The 23475-nt window shown below is 35.7% G+C and overlaps 1 protein-coding gene and 1 long non-coding RNA gene across 4 annotated transcripts in view; one reads left to right on the forward strand and one right to left on the reverse strand.

Annotated features, from left to right (window-relative positions):
- The window catches only part of LOC136844405 (uncharacterized), a 70718-nt gene extending 63301 nt beyond the window's left edge, over positions 1 to 7417 (reverse strand). For 2 of the 3 annotated variants that reach the window (XR_010854865.1, XR_010854867.1), the window contains exon 1: positions 3430 to 3519. This is a non-coding gene — a long non-coding RNA (uncharacterized lncRNA). Of the gene's footprint in view, positions 1 to 3429; positions 3520 to 7328 lie in introns of those variants that run through there. The other variant, XR_010854866.1, reaches the window with a different exon arrangement.
- Positions 7418 to 11039: 3622 nt separating this feature from the next.
- Positions 11040 to 23475, forward strand: part of LOC136844406 (glutaminase liver isoform, mitochondrial-like) — a 90222-nt gene continuing 77786 nt past the window's right edge. The window contains exon 1 of the mRNA XM_067113550.1: positions 11040 to 11153. The gene's annotated coding sequence lies outside the window, so the exon portion shown is untranslated. The remainder of the gene's footprint in view (positions 11154 to 23475) is intronic.

Consider the following 23475-nt stretch of genomic DNA (forward strand, 5'->3'; position numbering starts at 1 on the left):
GTGTGTGTGTATAGATTAATAGATAGAGGTTAGTTGTCAAAACCGGGGCTAAACATCATCAGCGAGAGAGAATGACAGATATGTCGTCCAATCATGTGTACTTCATTACAGTTCACCAACAACCTGAAAATGGGACGATTATTGAAATAAAGTACGTACAAACGGCATGTCTGTCCTTCTCGCACTGCATACGTATATATACGAGTGTATATATATATATATATATATATATATATATATATATATATATAATATATATATATATGTATGTATATGTATGTGTTTGTGTGTGTGTGTATAACTGAACCACACGAAAATATGGAATGTGATGAATATATATGTATACATATATATATATACATATATATATATATATATATATATATATATATATATATATATATATATATATATATATATATATATATATATATATATATATATATGTATAAAAGACAAAATCACGAAAGAAAGAGAGAAACAATGGAGTGCTCCATTATTTCTCTTTCCTTTAAATTTTTTTTTATATATATATATAATATATATATATAAATATATGTATATTGTATGTATATATATCTGTATATATCTATATTTATATAAACATATATACATATATATATGTGTGTAGATATATATATAGATATATAGATATAGATATACATATATGTAGATATATACATATATGTACATATATATATAGAATATACATACAGGTATATAGATATAGATATATATAGATATAGATATGTGTATATATATATATATATATATATATATATATATATATATATATATATATATATTTAGATGTATATAGATATATATATATCTATATATATATTATCTATATAGATGTATATATCTATATAGATATATACTCATATAGATATAGATATATGTAGATATATATATATATAGATATACATATATAGATGTAGATATATATATATATATAGATATATATATATATATATATATAGATATATCTATTTATATATATTTAGATATATATAGATATATATAGATAGATATACATATATCTATATATATAGATGTATATATCTATATATAGATATAGTGTGTATATATATATATATATATATATATATAATAGGTATGTATGTAGATATATATATATATATATTTATATTCATATATATATATATATATATATTATATATATATATATATATATATGTATATATATATATATAGATATGTATATATATAGGCAGATATATAGATAGATAATATATATAGATAGATGGATATATATATAGAGATATATATGTACATATATATATATATATATATATATATATATATATATATATATATATATATATATATATAGATGTATAGATAGATAGATAATATATATATAGATATATACATATATATAAATATTATATATATATATATATAATATAATTTCCGTGAATCTTAAGAGGGATTTTATTATTTGTGGGATGATTGTTTAAATAAAAGATTATCATCTTTTGAGTGCTATACAGGCTTTAGTTTACTGTAAATGAAAACTATTGTGCCGGCTTTGTCTGTCCGTCCGCACTTTTTTTTTGTCCGCACTCAGATCTTAATAACCTTTGAGGCTAGAGGGCTACAAATTGGTATGTTGATTATTCACCCTCCAATAGTCGAACATACCAAACCGCAGCTCTCAAGCCTCAGTAGTTTTTTATTTTATTTAAGGTTAAAGTTAGTCCTAATCGTGCTTCTGGCAACGCTATAGGATAGGCCGCCACTGGGCCGTGGTTAAAATTTCATGGGCCGCTGCTCATACTGCATTATACCAAGACCACGAAAGATAGATCTGTTTTCGGTGGCCTTGATTATTCTCTGTAGCGGCTGTACGGAAAACTCGATTGCGTCGAAGAAACTTCGGCTCATTTTTTACTTGTTTTTCAGTTTATACATAAGGTCTGGATTGCCTTCTAAACAACTGCTTTGTATTGAAAACATTAATTAATCTTTACGTTAATTTTTCAAGTTGTGCATTAAATACCTCTGACATTTCATAACCTTTGTAGATACTAGCGGAAAGTAAAGAAGATAACTGTTGAGGTAAAAGTATTATAGTCTCCTTGCGCTAACCTGGCGGAGAAGCCCCGCCCACCATTGTAACTGTATAGCTTGCAGGACTCGTCAGTATATCTATTTCGAATTTAATCATTAACAAGCAATACAAAATATAGCATATCATTACAAAAATCTTGATGTAATATATAAATTTTTATTCTTTCTGCATAGTTGCTGTCACTGAAATACTTGTCATTGCATAAAAACAAAGAAAAAAAAAACGAGTGCAACGGTATGCAAAGAAAGGGGAGGCGTGCTGGTTAATGGAACAGCCATTGTTTTGGCGACAACACAAATAATTATTTTTACTGATTAACTAATCTTTAATTTGTATTTGAATTTATGTTTGGGTTTAATCGTAAGAGCAGTACTCTTTGGCTTAAGGTGATCTAAAATTAATTTGCTATAGGACTACGTAAATTTTATGCTATTTTCGAGCTAATTGAAGGGGAAATATAAAAGCTATAAAGTTTTTAATGTATTTATTGAGTAATAATACTACTGAATCGGGAAATATATGCCGAAAAATCATATGTATGTACTGTATCTTTCCTATATGCCAAGAAAATGTATTAAAATGACTTAACGTTAAAGTTATAATTTAAAAGTGAATGTTAGCAAACGAAGGCAGTTAACCACATATAGGCCTATAGCCTACAGCTTCATTTACAATACGACTGCATAAATTCATAAACAAACCTCATAATATAATTGCTTAAATGTATAGTCGCATAAAACAAAGGGTAAATAAAGAAGAGATATACTTTTTGGGTTTATACAAGTATTGGAACTAGACCCATACGAGGCTACCAATCGGCTCCGCCAGATTCAACCACTTATAACCAAGGAATTATAGCAAATAGCCTAACCGATCTGTGAACCGCAACTTTCTCCAAGTATTCTAAATTCTAGCGATGATTTCTGAGTTTGACTACATACGGAATAAGCACTCTAGTAACTCTAGTTCAGCTCTGTGATAAAATCCTATACTGGTACTCAATATTGCCATTGGATAAACAAAAAAAAAAAAGATAAAAATAAAATACAAAAAATAAATAAAACGGATGGAAGAAAATGCCTCGTTTTAGACCAGTTTTTTTCACTTTATTTGTTAGGAGATATCTAACACTTTTCTGAAAGTTTACCCCACTGGATTGGAACTGGAGAGCTGGGGAAAATTATTAATAGACCTATATATGGGTGATGCTTACCTGATCTTCCTCCTCCGATCGCTCATTACGAATATAAATATAAAAAGACACATTTACTTTGTGTTAGATTACGCAGGAAATTAAATAGGTAAATATATGAAGCTATGTAAGTATTTACCTTCAAATGGGATGAAAAATATCAGAAATTTGTTGACGTCAATGAAATCAGCTGATGAGGTGACAAGTGTAAGATTCCATATCCCGCCAAAACAATGGCTGTTCCATTAACCAGCACGCCTCCCCTTTCTTTGCATACAGTTGCACTCGTTTTTTTTTCTTCGTTTTTTTATACAATGACAAGTGTTTCAGTGACAGCAACTATGCAGAAAGATTAGAAATTTATATATTACACCAAGATTTTGTAATAATATGCTATATTTTGTATGCTTCTTATTGATTAAATTCGAAATAGATACAATACTGACGAACCTGCAATCCATGCAATTACAGTGGTGGGCGGGGCTTCTCAGCCAGGTTAGTGCGAGGAGGCTATAGCAACAGTCCATTGCATTCTGTAGGTTTACAAAATATTCTTCCATCGTTTGCTAAAATTCACTTAGCAATGATAAACACATTATTTCCTTCAAGATTTAGCAATGATAAACACATTATTTCCTTCAAGAACTTCTTTGATATCTGTGATCGTTTCTGCTAATGACGCAGGCAATACATATTTTTTTAAAGACTGGTTTTACCAGCCCGCTTTAGAAAAAAACTTCTAGTTAATCATTTTATATGTAGAATATATTTGTAGTAAATTAGATTTCATTTAAGAGGCTGCAGTACTTATATGAGCATCCAGAATCATTTCGTCCCTTTGCTAGCAAATTGTCGGATATGCATTTATAAAAAAAACTTTTTTTTTTAGTTATCGGCATCCACGGTGATTTTATCATTGGTAACAGCTTGATTGATCTACAAAATTTGGCAGGTGGTCATCATTTGACCCAACTTAGATAATAGGATAGGTTTCAAACCCGTACCCCCTTTCCCTTCCCCCTCCCCTTTGTAACTTATGTGGTAAATAAACTGTACGGGTTTATCATACCTCATTTCATGTACTCGATGCCATTGAAATATATTATTGAAAATGCTTTACTTCCTTGATTAATAATTCTGTATCAAGGTTTGTGTTTTGGTTTAGTGGAGGTGTGTGTTTGGATTTAGTGGGGGTGTATTTAGGTTTAGTGGGGTGTACTTAGGTTTAATGGGGGTGTTTCAGTTAAGGGGATAAGTGGGACAGTCACCACAGTAATGTCAGGATAAAATGGAGTCACCACAGTCATACCTGGAAAAAAAAGGACAGTTAGCACAATAATACCTGGATAAAAGGGACAGACAGCACAATAATACCTAGGGGATAGTCACCATGGTAATGTCTGGATAAAATGGACAGCCACCACAGTAATACCTGGATAAAAGGGACAGTCAGCACAGTAACACCTGGATAAAAAGGTCAGGCAGCACAGTAATGCACGGATAAATGGTATAGTCACCACAGTAATGACTGGTTAAATGGGGCATTCGCTTCAGTAATACGTGGATAAATGAGACAGTCACTGCCATAATATCTGGGTAAATGGGACAGTCAGAACAGCAATATTTGGATAAAAGGGACAGTTAGAACAGTAATATCAGGATAAAGGGGACAGTCAGCACAAGGAGGTGCAGAAAAATATTTTGGAGTCCTTCAGAGTTTTTCCGGGCAGCGCCGGGTTGGTCAATATATATATATATATATATATATATATATATATATATATATATATATATATACACATATACATATACAGTATAATATATATACATATAAAAAGGAAATGGTGAATTCCGCAATAAACCAATTTGATAACTTGTTCATCCCCCTCACATCAAATTGGAAACTCTGCCCCCGTCAGGTTTTCCCCGAGTCATTCAGTTTGCAGCTTTTCAAGAGGCTAACGAGTCATCACCTGAGAAGTACTGTTCCTTAACTTCCTTCCCTTCTTTTCTCCCTTTGCTTTCACAGAGCTTAGCTTTGATGTGGACATAGTATTGCCGGTCACAGTCTCTTAAGTTAAAAAAAAAAATAAGTAACAGCTAGGTACTTACTTTGACGGGGCCCTTGTAATTTACAGGCTTTCTCTGCTGTTTAAGCAATAAACGTGAGATATATGTTTAACTATTTTTGGTTAATTAGGTGTTAGGTTACCTATGACCCTTCAATAGACAATAGGAAAGCAAAATATTCTAAACATAGCTCCTGAAACTTCTCCCAGGGACGAGATGCCATAGTCTGCTGAATGGTCATTAGTAATATTAGCAATTAATTTTGCCGTGAATCGTCACAGGACGTTCTCGGGTTATTTTGCCCAACTCTTCTTTTGAAATGCACAACACCTAGGTCCACAGGTTTATCATGTGTTTGTATTAATGACAGTAGTATTTAGTAGTACCAGTAATGGTGCAGGTGATACTGGTGATAGCAGTAGTGATGATAATACTAATGACAGTTACAGTGATAATAGCGTTAGTGATACTAGCAGTCATGATAGTGTTAATGACAGCAGCAGTTATATATTTTCCATTTATATAAGGTTTGGTAATAGTACTGGTGGCAGTTTTAATGGTATTAGCTTATGTTTCACCAGTGGCGATAGTAGTGCTGTTGATAGTGTACGTATATAACAATTACCATTACTAGTACTACTTTCATTGTACCACTTACTACTAAGATTTAGCCAGCCTATATATATATATATATATATATATATATATATATATATATATATATATATATATCGTTTTAACGTGCTTTATATATATATATAAATATATATATATATATATATATATATATATATATATATATATATACACACACACACACACACACACACACACACACACACACACACACACACACACACACACACACCTTATTCACTAATGGATGACAATATTGTATCTGTTCAAAGTAAAACCAGGATGTCAGCACGCAAATACTTAGTAATGATTAGTGCACTCTCAATAGATTCTTTTTATACCTGAAATTACATGATTTTTAAAGCTTGTTTACTATTTTAAAGTATATCATATCAACGGAAGAAAGTTAATTTTTGTAAGATTAGACCTAGTATTAGTTTTAGGATAGAGCCTACCTGTATTCAGAAGCTATATATACTTTATATTTCACTTTCATGTATGATAAAGGTCATTATTAATAATGTATAATTGCAACATGCAGAAATTTGTTACTCCATCAATAATCACCAATAGACTGATGCAAATACTCAACCTAGACTGGCGAGTCAGTACATAACTGGTATGCAGTTATTTTTATATTCTAAATAAGATTTTGCAATACTTAGAAATAAATAGATTTCCTCAACTTGACCATATCAACGACAGAAGTATATTTCGTTTCGAGTTACGATTAGACCTAGTGCAGCTATAGTCTGACTACGAGGGCATGAGAATCATGAGATTCGAACAAGGCCATATTAATTAATGTACACCATAACCTCAATTTACTCAGGTTTTTTTCAGAGGACCCCTTTCAAGAAATCTTACTGCGTATTCTCACTCTCGACCTACTTCTCTGTAGTTTTTCGTGGTGGCTGCAGCAATCGCTAGAAAAAATCAGCTCAAATGGCCTTGTTCGAATCTCTCTCATCCCATCGTAGACAGACTAGCTTTAGGATAGAGCCTAATTGCACTCAAAAGATACGGTACACATATTTTCATCCATGTTATATTCCATTACTGATATTGTGTTCGTACAAAAAGCAAAAGAAATGCTCGATGTGATGTCGTTGTCAATCACTAACGAGTGACTTTTCTCAGAACCGAATTGAACCGAGAAGTTTAACTGATATCTCACTAGAATTCACACAAGCGCTACACGACTTGAAACTCAATATCCACAAAGTACCTGTTCAAGTTTGAGACATCACGTAAGTTTATTCCATTAATAATGATGTTTCATAAAGGCTTATTAATGAATGGATTAAATATATGAAAGTACGATTGCCTTACCTCATAGAGGTAGGTTATCTGGGAAATCGGCCATAGACGACAAAGTTTCTGCCTCGTCAAATTTTCCACCACTCTCTCCAGGCAGTCAGTGAGTGATGGCCCAATTCTAAATGCAATTCAGCATCAGTAAACCGTTCATAAATGTAGAAACGGTTAAAAAATTCAAATTAGACATTTTGGTATAAAAATTTCATTCTACAAGTGCTATTTTCCTCTCTTGCCATGTGAATATACATGGCGGAAAAAATTTTCCGTCATCTCCGTCATCGTCGAAGTGTGACGTCATCTTCCGTTTCTCGAACGAATTTCCGCCAAATCCGGCACTGCTGCTGATTGGCTTAATTCCATCTTATTCGAATGTACTCAAATAAACTTTGAATTCCTAAAAAAGCACTTTAAATATGTAAGACACGAGCTCATATACAAAAATAACGAATAATATATAAATCATCATTTTGAGTTACTACAGATATATAGGGCAATAATGACATAAAAACTAAGTATCAGCAAGAAAAACAGGTGGAAGTATACGAACTACCAGAGGAGGCGAGCTGCAGTAAATTATCTAAACTGACTATCGGATTAATTATTCTTAGTCATACTCCGATTTTACTCATTGCTCTGCATCGGGCCCCAAAAATTCCACAAAAATTAAATGCCCCTACCTGTTTGACTCCGCTGTTTGCAGAAAATTCGAAAATATTTTCAAATGGGGGAGTCCTGGCAGGACTAGGCCTAAGCCTGCTAAAGGGAAATCCTTGGGTAATGAATACTGTAGTCATTTCCTCATAATTCATCAGGAGCTTACTGGACACGTTGCAGATCATCTCATCTCGGCTATTTAATGGCCTCTGGTCCCCAGCTTCAAAGTGTTGTCCGAATTTTCGGGAAAGAGTCAATCTATACCGACATCGGGAAACATGGAAGAACTTCAGAAGTAGAGCATTTGACTGTCTTGCTCTGACGTCACAACTTTATCTTACGAGCCAGTAAGAATCCATGAAAGCGATGACAGGACACACACACACATACATACACACACGCACATGTGTGTATATATATAATGTATATATATATATATATATATATATATATATATATATATATATATATATGTGTGTGTGTGTGTGTGTGTGTGTGTGTGTGTGTGTGCGTGTGCGAAAGCGATAAGGATACATTCATACACACACACATATATATATATACACACTGCATATTTATGCATATATATATATATATATATATATATATACACTGCATATATATATATATATATATATATATATATATATATATATATATATATATATAGATGTGTGTGTATGCCAGCATAACTCAGAAACGCATTGAGCAATTTCAACCAAACTTTTTATACATATGACTTACTGTCTAGAAATCAGCACTGTGGGCGTAAGACATCACTAGCACCAAAGGGGGTTGGGGGTGGGAAGGGCTTCCCTGAAACGGGGCTGGTTATGCCCGTAGACTTAGTAACTTTCCGAATTTATCATACCTAATTTCAGCTTACTATTTGGAGAAGAATACTGTGGGGGGTAAGACATCAGTGGCACCAAAGGGGGTGGGGTTTGGGCAGGGAGAGAGAGACAGAGACAGAGACAGAGGGAGAGAGAGTAGAGGGGGTGTTAGGGAGAAGAAAGAGGGAAAGAGACAGGGAGAGAGTGATAAAAAGAAAGATTGAGAGGGAGAGGAAGTGAGAGAGAGGAGAAAGAGGGAGAGGAAGTGAGAGAGAGGAGAAAGAGGGGAAAAAGTGAGAAAGAGAGAGAGAGTAGAGGGGGTGTTAGGGAGGAGAAAGAGGGAAAAAGTGAGAGAGAGAAAGTTTATCGGTTGTGATTCAGAGTTATCCTGGGCAGCGCTGGGTTGGCCAATTAGTATATATATAAAGTCTACCTTTTGCAAAACCAAGCGCCAAATTATGTTATTGACAGAGCCAAAGGGCTTGCAAATAATTTTTTATCTTTCGATTTGCTTTCTTTATTAAAAAATAAAGGGTTGCAGTGCACAAAGATGTCCGATAAAAAGGAAGATGTTAGCATGTAATAGTTGACTAAATACAGATTTTCCAACTGGCCTGGGTATTTTGGGCATGAAAAGAGACTAGAAGTGGATGGACTCATGAGAATAATTCATGGCGCTGATCTTGGAATTAAGAAGAAATAAAAGACCACGAACAATATGATGATTTGATCCAGAAATCTTCTGCAAATGTTTTAAAAGGGCCAAAGATGTGTTTCTTTTCCTTTTGCTTGTAAGGTTTTTCCAGAAGTGATTCTCAGATCTTTAATTGACTAAATAAGCATTCAACCAAAACACACAGATACTAAACATTCAAGTTTAATGCGTCAAAATCTGCAAGTCACTTTTTTTTTATTTTTCTGAAAGATTTAAATTGATACAGGTTTTGCGAAGGTTTGGCTAAGACCATTAGTACAACAAAACTAAGGAGAGAGAGAGAGCATATTTACCTTAGTTCTTTTTTATACAGGTTCAACAATATATCTATCTATCTATTTGTCTATCTGTCTATCTATCTATCTATCTATCTATCTATCTATATATATATATATATATATAATATATATATATATATATATATATATATATATATATATATATATATATATATATATATATATATATATATATATATATATATATATATATATATATATATATATATATATATATAGAGAGAGAGAGAGAGAGAGAGAGATAGGACGCGACACGTGACTCGAGAAAATTTGCTTGCTTTCCTGCTCCTGCAGCCTTAACCGTGAAGAAATGCTATGTTTTTGCCAAGCAGGCCCTGACTGTGTTTTCTTATTCAAGGCTGTGCTTGGATTACCTTGCCAGGAATACCAAAACACTAGTAATTGACACGTCTTATCTGATTCCTATGTTTTGTCACGAGCATAACTAAGTCATTACATTTTTCAACTTTTTCAGTGACTGATAATAAGTGTATTGTTGCTTACGTCCAGTTTGTAAGTTTGATGATTTATGTCTATTTGTTTTATTTTTTTCTTCAATAATAATAATAATAATAATAATAATAATAATAGTAATAATAATAATAATAATAATAATAATAATAATAATAATAAATTTTCAAGAAAAAATGTAGATTTCACTGCAAACTCATGGACGCAAAAATGATCAAAGAAAATAAGGAAGATGAGAAATCAACAAGTAATTAATTGCTTTCCTATAACAGAACAAAAAATAACTTTAAAAAGATTGGTAGGTAACTGATCTGAGTCATAGGAAAATTATTTATGTATTATTACTTTTAAATTTTTCTGAAATGAGCAAAACGTATATTTGATACCTTACTCTCAAGTTTTGTTTACACCATTTTTGTCAAGGGGTTTAAGAAGGTCTCTGAGTCGCCTTTGTAGACTCTCCCAGGCCTGGTGTTTCTTAGACCATGCTCCCAGGACTGGCTTGAAGGATTTACTCGCGAACGAGGTGTTAAGAATGGAACGAGACACGCTTAAAGAATTTGGAAAACTGTGTAGGAAGGTATCAGAGGGAGCAGATGAAAAACAAAACGGGACCTTCAGTAAACACCAACTGTTGTTATTTATTGTCTAAAACTAAAAGGAAAAAAAAATCTAGGAGGATAATTTACATTAACAGCACGAAAAAGTGCCTTATTTTAATTTATTCATTTATTTGTATTTTACAGCCAAAGTCATTCACGTCCATTTCATCGAATGGCACAAAGGGTCGGAGTTAGTCATCTGTATCTGGGACGACTGAGGATCTGCCAAACGGACATCGAACCCTAGACCTAGCAAACTCAGGGTCAGTGCTCAGCCACATGTATAATATCACTGAAACTATTAATCGTATGCAATTACAAAAAGTATTTATTTAGTGAATGCCACGGAACTTTGTATTCCTTCAGGTAACTCGGCATTTTCACATTAAGTCATTACTTTTAGATTAGGCCCAAGAGAGGCTGTGGTGTCGTTTCGAAAGGGCTGTACTGTACAAAATTACCTCAGTATTTTTTCTTCGTTAATGTTACTCATATCTATACGTTACTCTGATTCCCTTTATTCTTATTTTCATCGATTGCTTATGAACTTTTTATTCTCTTAGATACTGCATAGCATGATACTGGCCAAAGGGTCTTATTTCATATGAGGTGTTAACGCGAGAAACGATAAAGATAAGCAGGCCAAAGATGATAATAATAACTTATTTCGATACACCGAGGATATTATGTAGAAGGTAATATCTAAAGTCCTAATTTCTAATTTTTACTTTGGCGCCAATGACGCTCTACTGTACGTTAGGAGTGAGAAACAGCACAGAAATGAGCGAGGATCGAGGAATCGAGGAAAGTGTAAAGAAAAGCTCACGAGTCACCCGTCGTCCTTGCGAAGAATGGTTGGCTTCGGTTGGTCTGTTTTGGTTTTGTTTAACTAATTTCTCCTCTCTTTGTCAAGGTAAAATGCTTCTTCGATGCGTTCAAGCAGAGTAACCTTTAAACAGATTGAGGTAAACGTAACATAAATTATCCTTTCAACTTGAAGGGGGGGAAAAATCTGTCGAGTTATTTTTTGAGCATTCTAAAGCCAAAGTTTCTTCACTAAGTTTGTTCTTGTTTCAGAATTCTCTTTTATTATTATTATTATTATTATTATTATTATTATTATTATTATTATTATTATTATTATTATTATTATTATTATTAATTTGGTCTATAACATCTTCAGTCTGCCAGAGCGATTTTAAACCGAAAAACAAGCTTACCTTCTTTCCATTTCTTCTTACCTGTTAATATCCTGCCTTGGCTAACTACGAGAATAGCAAAGATCCCATACTCAAGGGGATTTGGATACGTTTGTAGAATGTTCTTAAAAAAAGGAAGCAGTGACGGCCTTAGAAAACGGAAGAGAGATGCAAGAGTTAGGTAACAGAACGTAAGCGCAGACCATGTAATGGCAAAATGCTTAGCCAACTGTGTACTCTGAATGGACTCCGGTGTCGTAAGGAGAGAGAGACTAAACAAACATTTGAGATTATCTGAAGAGAGAGAGAGAGAGAGAGAGAGAGAGAGAGAGAGAGAGGTAACATAATGCAAATGACAGTGAACTATATCCCCCTTTTGTTATTGCAGAGGATATACTGCATTCCTCTCCTGAAAGCTGACGTTACGTTATGTATTAAAAAGCACATTTCTTCCTTGTCTGAACTTTTTTTTTTTAGCAGAAAGCAGCGTTTAAAACGTGCCTTTTAACTGTTCTCTTACTTTTAACGCTATGAAGACGACACATAATAGCTGTTTTGTTGTTACAAAAGAAATAGATAGAGAAACAACCACTTTTGAAAATCATTTTTCATATAATCTCTGCTGTTTAAATGCAAATGGGGACCAGTACTTGTTTTGTGTTAATTTCTTTCTTTGTTCAGCTCTTTAGCTACCTTGGCCCCAACTCGAAGTCTGTTAATCTAGCTTGGTTTGTTTACAGGGCGTTGTTCTTTGCGAAAATATCAGTACTCACTTTATGATGACGGATTTGTTAAGATAGATACCCTTAAGCGTTTTTTCTTTCCTTTTTTTTATCCAAATAGTAAAGAGGTAGATCTGACTTAGTTCTTAGTTGTTAGGAAACTTTTAGCCATAGAATTGCTACCCTATTTTACGACACTTTATTGAGATTTTTTTTTAAATCCTTACGATTTTGTTATTGATCTTACTTACGCGTCTAATTTTACACAGTTTACACAGCGTAATACCTTTGTTCTGAAATATTTACAGTAACGTTCTCCAGTACATGGGAAAGACCTAACTTTGATGACGGACAATCGTAGTGCTGCAAAAGTCAGAGTGCATGACTCGGTAAAAGTTCTGAGAATAAAACTGAAGAATTACTGTTAGCAGCTTGAAAAAAAATCCAGAATCTCTCTCTCTCTCTCTCTCTCTCTCTCTCTCTCTCTCTCTCTCTCTCTCTCTCTTAATCGACCTAGTGTTACAGTTATCAATAGTATGAAAAGGTTTAATTGAGCATTTGCTAAAAAAGGTTTGCAAGAGCTATGCGCACCGAACCAATTGGAATTTGAGCTCTGTCGGGTCACAATGAGGCTCGAGCACAGAGAGAGAGAGAGAGATTAAGCAAAATCATCTGGCGCCGGAGCGAAGTTGTCTGCTAGTTAACGCTGCCAAGAAATCTGATCTGAAGCTTACTTTTTATTTCTTTATTCTTGAGACTAAGTCTTTCAATTCATGATTACTGTATTTGTTCGTTGATTGGGTTTATGCAGTAACCACCTTAACGTTATAAACAATGGGTACAGGTCCTGAAAAATATACACTTGAGTCTACTGCTACCACCACTGCTACTAAAATTATTATTCAGCATATGAGCTCACACATTCGTACTGAACAACTCGGAAAAGGTAACTGATTTGTTGAGCAAGCATCCAAATAGCAGACAGCCCAGAAACGTTAACATATCCATTATTTATTATGAAGTTTACAAGAAAACTGTATAATTCTGAACGCTAATGATATAGACACAACCTTTGGAATATTGTCTGGTATTAACGATATATCAGTAGTGTGTAGAGTATTCGTGTTTAAATGTCCTAGAACATCAAAAGAAGCAAATGACACCCGGAGGGGCGGTTAGTAGGCCTAACTACAAACCTGCCAATACGTTTAGCATAGACTTACTTAATAACGTTCTTCATTCACATTCTTTTGTTCACAAATCAGATGCTACAGTTTTATGTAATTGTACATCAGTGTTAGAAAATAAATGAACCTCCTACAAACACTGAACCATTCACCTTTGTCTTTCTCGCACTCTCTCGAGCCCTTGATGTTGAGACGCTCAGTTTAATACTTCTTCATCCCCAGTCTTCCAGTTCTTTCTAGGTCTTCCTCTTCTCCTTCGTACCAGCACCTCAGAATCTTCGGTTCTTTTCACCAGCCTATCATCTACAATTCTTTCCACATGAACGAACCATCTCAAAACACCCTGATCCGTCCTGTCACCAATGCTATCCTGCTATCCCTTTTAAGCCCCTTCTAAGTATCTCCAGTTAGTTCAAGTCCCCTCATAAATTCTAACATTCTCTTCCATAGACACTAACTTTCCCCCAAGTCTTATGCACACATCTTCCTGCCTTCCTTTCTTCCCGTACAATGTGACTCACTCGCTCAGCATCATAAGTAAATATTTATTCCCACATACTTATAAGATTCTACTCATTTCATTCTCTCACCGTCCATAGTAACAGAGGTGCATGACGAGGCTGATGTTGTGGAACTTGCCTGCACTAGGGTACTCTGTCCATATGCAACTACAAAATCTCAATTGCCCCATCTATCTCTTGCAATGGCATAGACGTCATGCCATGACAGGAGGTCAGTAGCATCTGATAAATATAGAAAGTAGAGTTAAGAGCACTCTGATGGACGCGTATGGTGAACCATTTGTCACCATCACGTGAATGACATTTTCATACCGGGAACTTCATTCGCTCTTGTCATGCTCCCTCCATTGAATCTTGGGAGGTTTTCCTATAAATAGTCCTTGTTGCCGATAAGAACTGCCAAAACGTATATGCCAAATCTACGCGTCAATCTGACCCTAAGAGATCGACTTCGCCCTCTGGTCAGTACAGATTTTGGTAACTTGGTCAGGAGTAGCTTGTCTGGGTACCTGGCATGAGTTCTTGGCTCTGATTATATCTATTCTGGTGCGCTGTCATGAATTCTGAAGAGCAAGTTCCGCCTGAACCGCCTAGATGACTTTTCTGTCCTTATTTTGACCCGCTGCCTCCCATATTTCTATCCTAACGGCTATTGCAACTTTCTAAGCGTCGCCATCTAAGAGCGAATCAAGCAAGATCATCATTCCAAGATTGAAGGAAATTTAAACTTAGGTCATATGCCCCTGATTTATTCATCTTGATGTAAAGTCTTCATCCTCTTCCGAAAGATAATACCTTTCGTCATTTTTCTTCGTTCCTCGGCAACAGTGCACGAGCACCTCTTAGTATCGTCTCGGGCGACCGGAGTAACGGCCGCAGCTGCGTGGCGAATTATCAAGCTGATCTTAATGAACATTTTGCGCGCCTCTTGCTTCATCTGGATATACTCAGGAATAATAATGAGTTTGTCCTGATCCTCCTCCCTCCTCTTCCTCTTCCTCTCTCTCAGCAAGGGCGACTGGGAGAAATAGAGAGAGAGAGAGAATGGGGAAAGACAATATAGCTCAGGCATATCTAGAAAGCGATTAATGAAGTGGAATTTATAAACGAGCCTAAGAAAAGGTGAATTTGCTGTAGATCGCTGGAGTTAAGAGAAAGAAGGCAGGATCTCTGTTCCTACTGAAGTGGCGAGGTACTGAGGTTGATAACCCTCATGCAAAGCCGTGAAAACTGCACTGAAAATTATTGCATGGGTCATTTAATGATCCAAGCGTACAAATTTACACAGATGGAAAACTTAAGGTCCCAAGAACGTGTCATCAATTGTTATCGTTCTTAAAATATTGACATTACGTTCAGTAAAGCTTTATGCATCTGTTTTAAGAAGAAGCAGCAGCTTCTCGAACCGAGAGGCAAAAATGGTTTTTCCCAGGACCAAGGTGGCGCAGACGTGTTACGATTTCCTAATTTATTCCCTGAAAAGCTCAGCAAAATGTAACGTTCCATCTCCTATTTCTTTTTCGTTTGACGTGCTATATAGAATGTATGGCTATACAAGAAACTCATGCATCAACGCATTTATGCATACATATAGCAACACGCGAAGACACACTCGCGCGCGCCCACACACAGATAGATAGATAGGTAGGTAGATAAATAGATGGGCAGACAGATATATTGCCCACGCATATATATATATATATATATATATATATATATATATATATATATATATATACATACAGTATATATGTATATATATATATGCGTGTGAGTGTCTGAGTAATTTTTAATGTGTAGATCGTGAAGTGTTGATGAAAATCACGAATCTGGATGAAATTTCCGTACTCTTACTTATTGTGCAGATAAAACAGTCATTAGTCCATGAGGGTCTTGGGATGTAAAAGATAAGAGCGTACACTTATCACAGAAGAATGCAGGAGGAAATTATGGATTCTTTTGAAAAGAATCTGGGTTTTTTGGGAACCCGTGCATCTGAATTATGTAATAGTCATTGGCTTGGTAAGTTTTGGATCAAGTCAATAAACAAGTTATATTTAATACTTTTGAACTTTGCTGTAAGTTTAAAATCGTCAAAAGATTGCATAAAAGAAACAGTCAAATGTCAGATTGAATGTGTTGCAACAGACAATGTTGAAAACAATATTAAAATTACTTTTCTTTAAAAACCCATGACGTCGGTAGGATATTTGTACAGCATTATACCGCACAATCACATTTCAGAACTGAATGTAAAATATTTTATCCAAATAATGATAAAGAAATGAAACCCATTAAAAGTTTTACCAAAACTGCTTGCATCGCAGGCAAAAACAAGAATCATTATTTACCCGTCGGCACGAAAAAAAAAAAAAAAAAAAAAAAACAGAAACTTCAAGTCTAGACCGATGTCACCTTGACTTAAGCTGGCACTTTCCAGTGTTTACAAGTGAAATTTGATCATTCTAAAAAGGTGAAAGTACCTACAGTCACGTTGTTATCTCTTGTATTAAAAAGACTTTTTTTGTTGAAGTTTGGAAATGCACTTGATGTCTTTCTTCTTCAGCGAAGATGAAAAAAATATTGTTTACAAACATTCAGTAGAATGCTGGGACCTCGTGCGAGCGGAAACGGTTCACAACAAGACCCAAGAAGCCAACATTTAGTCACATGGGGACAGTGGTTAGTCTCCCCGACGGACGTTCTGTGAAGAACACCTAGGATGGAAAGGTAACAAAATGTAACTTCATCAGTAATTTTTTTTGCCTTGAAAACGACTAAAATCCTCAGCCATTATTCTAGAAGACGACCAAAAACAACTACACGAGGCTAAAGCATTTGTTAGACGCCAAATTGCGTCACGTTTTTTCTCTGCTCGGATCACGTGTAAACGCAAGCTAGAGAAACGTTCGCTAGTTTTGTTTTGAGTCTGAAAATTGACCCAGGGAATTTTTTATCTTGGTATTTTGTACACTTTTGAATAAAAGTGTATTGACTTATTCTGTAGGACACGTTGAAATATAAGTGATTTGCTGTGTATAATGTTATACACAGCAAATCACTAAAATTGCAACATACGTATGATCAAGAGCATAGTAATTACAAAGTGCTTGATAAATATACGATAAGTGTTATGTAATGTTAATGAAAAATTGAAATGATTAAATCACGACATATAGAAAGACACCAAGGGAAGCCAACTCTGCTTCTCTAAGAATAGTCTCGTGCAACCAAAGGCATTGCCTTATAAAAATCGAGCACAGTCACGTGACTGCTTCACTCGCTCACTAGCAAACCCCCAAAGAGTTAAGGTTAAAAACACTTCATGTATTTCTCAGTAATATATTCTTTAACAAGCTTTGATAGACGGATGTAATTACTCGTTAAATATCGAATGACTGACTATCACTTGCTTGAATAAAGGATGTAAATGCGAGCTTTTTTTTTTTTTTCATGGAAAGACTGATGCGTGTTTTTAATAAAAATATGAATGTTAGCTCTCTATTCCATTTGCTTTTTTAGAACGTGTTGTTATGTGGATGCTTGCAAGCATTATGGGGGGACGTAGAGCTGGAGAGGGGTCCAGACTGCCAGGGCACGGCGCCATGACAACGGGCTTCAGCTGGTGCCAGAGAGAGACCAGGGACGGACCCCAGACCGAAGGACAAACCCTAGACCGATGTGAGTTTAGGCGAGTCAACCCTAGAAGTTGGGAGAAGGAGAGAGAGAGAAAAGGAGGGAAAGTTAGACGGGAAGAGGGAAGCGTGGCAGTCGGACAGCGCCAAATGGTTATTCTTACCCTTAACCTTGAAAAAAAAGTTGTTTTGGCACTCATAATAGACGGTTATAGTGCCATGTTGAATTCAGAGCAATGACTGCAGCAAAACAAACTGCGATTGAAGAGCTATATTGTATCTCTCTCTCTCTCTCTCTCTCTCTCTCTCTCTCTCTCTCTCTCTCTCTCATTTGTATTTGCCCCTCCTCCTCTTCATCTCTTTCTTTACCCTCCCTACCTTCCACTATCTCTCCTCTCTGCCCTAATTTCTATGTCTGTCTTCCTCTCCCTCTTTTGTAAATGACTCTCTCTCTCTCTCTCTCTCTCCCTCTCTCTCTCTCTCTCTCTCTCTCTCTCTCTCTCTCTCGTTTTCCATCCCCTCTCTTCTATCTTTCCGTCTTTTTCACACGAAATTTGGTTTCCATGTGTTTTTCTCTTGCAATGGAATAAGGAAAGGCTTAACCACAACTTTCTGCGGCAATGCCTAGCCATTGCGTTAAAGGTCAGATAAGCAACCGGAACCAGTTACTCATATAAATCACGACTGCAGAACACATCTATCCATCCAACTGCCTTTCACACCGTCCATTCATCTACCTATTTACTACCAAAATATCTATCTATATTAAGAAAAGCGAGATAGTAAGAAGTTGATCGTAAATATGAGACTAAAGAGTTGTTGTGAGTTTGTTCTCTTATGAACTACAGAGCTCAAGGAATAACAACGAAAACAGAAATAGTATGTCAGATGAACCAGGTACGCTGTGTCAAATCGACCTCTTTTTGTTGTGGCTGTCATATCTTAAGTAGAAAATAAGCAAACATATGGTTTTAGATGTCATTGCCCGTCCTGAATTAAAGGAAAAAGATTATGAAAAGCCGAATTGAATATTACTAGTTTCCTCAATTATTATTATTATTATTATTATTATTATTATTAATTTTTTTGTCTATCACAATCATCCTACTCGACTGGGTGGTTTTTATAGTATGGGGTTCCGGGTTTCATCCTGCCTCCTTAGGAGTCCATCACTTTTCTCACTATGTGCGCTGTTTCTAGTAGCACACTTTTCTGCATGAATCCTGAGCTACTTCGGCATCTAGTTTTTCCAGATTCCTTCTCGGGGAACTTGGGATCGTGCCTAATGTTCCTATGACTATGGGTACAATTTCCACTGGCATATTATTATTATTATTATTATTGTTCGACCAGTCTCTTAGAGAATAAGTAGTCAATATGTTCATATATGACAGAGGGTCTAAATATACCAATGAACTCGGTTGCATAATATTCTGCTCTTTGAATCACTCACTCAGTTCGTGTGCTAACCAGCTTCTTTTCCCGTTAGTCATCAAGTAAAGGATTAGTCAAGAATATTTCTAGGAAATATAACCATCTTCAGAACTCATCGTAATGACTGAATGGAATTAATCTACTTAGCTGAATTTCTAGATATGAAATGATGAATACATATACATTATATATAAATTTATAAATACAGTACATGTATATATACGGTATATGTAAATACACACATATACATATATATATATATAAAATATACATAAGTATATATATATATATATATATACTATATATATGTGTGTGTTATTATTGTGTATTATGTGTGTGTGTGTGTGTGTGTGTGTGTGTGCGCGCGCGCTCCGTAACCTTTACCCAAAGTTTTATAACACGAAGCTGAAAACGAACACAAGAAGAGACATTTTAAAACTGGTATAGAACCGGATCACTGATACGAAAATAAGACGCATGGCTGGAAAGGACCACGACGTCAAACGACGTCATAAAAGGATACGTCATAGCTTCTTAGGAAAGATGTTTTGAGACGGGAAAAACAATAGGGGAAAAAAAAAACGCAAGATTCCAGTAATGCTGAAAGTTAAATGAACATGACGAGTAAGTGTAAAGCTGAAGTCTCTCTCTCTCTCTCTCTCTCTCTCTCTCTCTCTCTCTCTCTCTCTCTCTGCGATTTTGTTTTTGTCAAGGTTCGTAGATGAGCAGACATTGCGTAACTCACCAGATGGTGTGCCAGCCATCACTTTCCCCGATTAAGTTGTAAAAACTTATTTATTACTTCCAAAAATACTTCAAACGAATATTTTGGACGACACTTGGAATGTTTGCGCTAATATGCAGAAGGAATTTCGAGCCGCAAGACGACGAAAAAGTTATCGATGCTATGCACACAAAGAGAGAGAGAGAGAGAGAGATTCTCGGAATATTTTGGTATGTCACCATATTCATGTTTCTCTAAGGAATTCCCTTGTATTTTTTCAACGCACTTGTTAACCCAGTAACTAAACTGAAGCAAGTCCGTGGTTGCTACAAACTTATTAAGGCGCTGTGTTTCCCCAGGGTCTCTCATAACCTTAAATTTGCATCAGAAGAATATGAATGTCTTTTACTCACCCTCCTGGCTGACATATTTTTCACTCATGCATTTCTTTGAGGTATTTGCGTTTTCTACAGTAATGTTACTTCGAGGAACTTCGTATCATACCCGTTCCGAGTGATCCTTCCTGAATCATACCACGATGCTCGTCCCCTATCTTGCCTTCTATCCGTTGTATTTCACTGGGCGTCACTAGTCAGTCGCATTGGCATTTCCTTCCCTTCCTGTTTGATCATTCTGCTGCATACTTGGGTAGGTACCAACCATGAATGCCAAATATATAGTCTCTATTATCAATCACTGAATAACAATTGTTCCTCACACTGTGGGACTGTGTAACAGCCTCCCTATAGGGATGCTGTGCAATCGGAACGTCAACAGTTCAGGCGAAGATGCAATGTACCACTACCCTAAGGCAATTCTCTTTGTATTTGAATTATTTACTTACTTTTTTTATCTGTTCGTTTATTAATTTGTTAATCTATTTTTCTTTTCTAATAACTGATCTCATCTTTTTGTATTTCCTATTACCTTCTGTTACCTCTTTCAAATGAACACCACATTCTTTGGGCGCTTGAATTTTAAGTCAGTGGCCCCTGTGGGCTTGTTCCATATGAGTAGGCTTCGTCTTCTGAATAATAATATTAATAAAATCTCTTAAATCCAATCCTCTGAAGCTTGCAAAATACATCGGAATTCTGACATAAGTTGTTACGGGTCACACTCGAGGAGCGAGACGCTAAACTGAGTGAGTAAAATGTGATCATTTTCTCCATAAAGGTTGGAGACTTTTCTTAGTGGTACAGGTATTGTACCTTCCGTACTCTACTCAGAACGAGGGCCGCACCACGTATTGCGCTACACTGTTTCGCGGACCAAAGGAAGAAAGAAGTTTGTGAATGAATGAACAAAATTTAAGCGAATTCAAAAGTTTTACATAATCGTTTTTATAACCAGCTTTGACTACGAAAAAGACTACTTTAAAGCAGCATTGTTAGGTGAGAAAAAATCAAGCTCTTCATTTTTTAGTGATTTTACTTCATTTACTGAAATCTTACTGTTGTTGACCTGAAGTTCGGTTTTGATGGATTTAGTGCACAATGAGGAAAAGAAACGCGCCCCAAGAATTGAACTTCAGCAAAACACAGCAAAGAAATTAAAATTGAACATGATCCATTAGTTAAGGCAGAACAAAAATGAATCCAGCCTGCTCCTTTCTACACAATTCTGGCAATTAGAAATTTCAGTCATTAACAAATCTCGAAGCTGTGTTCAAGAGCAAAGGAAATGACGGAGCAGGACAGACAGGAACCGCACGTGTCAGCTTTCCGTCGGCGTTGTTGGGAAAAGAAAATATTCCAAGTAAGTGTGGGCAGGGTAATTACCCTCTGGTGGGTCGGGTGTGGCACGTGGGTCATAATTTGGAAGCCTCTGCTTCTGGCGTGGGCTCTTTCTCACTTCATGCAGCAGATGAGAATCATGAGAAATATTCTCAAAGGATTTCTTGGTAGAATGAATGTTGCATTGAAGCTGAGAACTTTATTGCAAAAATGAAAGTGATGATAGGAAATACTGAATGATTAGTCATATAGAGATGAAATGACTGATGATTTTCGTGTCTTATGAAAAAAATACCTAACGAAATGATCTTCCTATGAATTTTATTAAGCAGAGAATTTCTTACTACGATATTCCGACGAATTACTAAGAAAGTGAGAATATACACATAAAAATGGATCACTTACCACCATGTGTTTTGGGGGCTCATTGCGATCCACTGGCCCTGACACCAGAGTGCCAGAGTTTGTTGCGAGTTTCTAATTGGTTATTGAGATGGGGCTGAGAGTACAATGATTGTGATAAAATGGTGGTCACCTCTCCCATTACTGACCAAACCCAACGTTACACAAAAAACACTATCCCTAAATCTGTGGAGAAAAAACTACTCTGCTTTGGTAACCGAGAACGGCGCCGCAACAAATTAAGAGACTAGAACGCGCCATTCCATTCGACTTTCATCTGAGAGCAGCTATTCGGTAGGATTTATCTTGGCTTTGGAGTGTTTTGAGTGTTTCTTCGGTAAGCTTTTTATCTGAAGTGAGCAAATGATCGTGAATGCTGCTGCTACAAGTATTAATGCCATCACTAACCGTGCTCTTAATATTACTATTACCACTATACTAATAAGCTCTTCGTTGGATGAGTCGGTAGAGCTGTGGACCGGCACTCGCTGGGCCGGAGTTCGATTCTCCGGCCGGCTGATGAAGAGTTAGGAATTATTTCTGGTGATAGAAATTCATTTCTCGCTATAATGTGGTGCCATTCACAATGAGTGTAGGTCCGTTGCTAAGTAAAGTTCTTAGCCACGTAAAATAAGTCTGATCCTTCCCGGGCCAGCCCTAGGAGGCTGTTAATCAGCTCAGTGGTCTGTAAAACTAAGATATACTTAACCGCTATACTAATATCCACGTTTCTGCTACCACTGCAAATACAGCATCAGAACCAACAAGGCTGAAGTAATAATAATGATAATAACAATAATAAGCTTCAAGATTCCACAGTGCTTAGAGAAGATCGCATTCATGCACTCAAAAATGGCACATTTATAGCAAACCATCTACAGAGAAATAGTTCTGCTGATGGCAAAGATGTCAAGAATTACATTAAAGGGGAAAAAAAAAGTGCAAGTGCTTCCCAGTCTCCGTAGGATCAGCACCCAGCTAGGCTTGAGAACGACATGTGAATGCGTGAAGGCAATATGCTTATG

The sequence above is a fragment of the Macrobrachium rosenbergii genome, chromosome 12 (assembly GCF_040412425.1).
Source record: "Macrobrachium rosenbergii isolate ZJJX-2024 chromosome 12, ASM4041242v1, whole genome shotgun sequence".
Lineage (NCBI taxonomy): Eukaryota > Metazoa > Arthropoda > Malacostraca > Decapoda > Palaemonidae > Macrobrachium > Macrobrachium rosenbergii.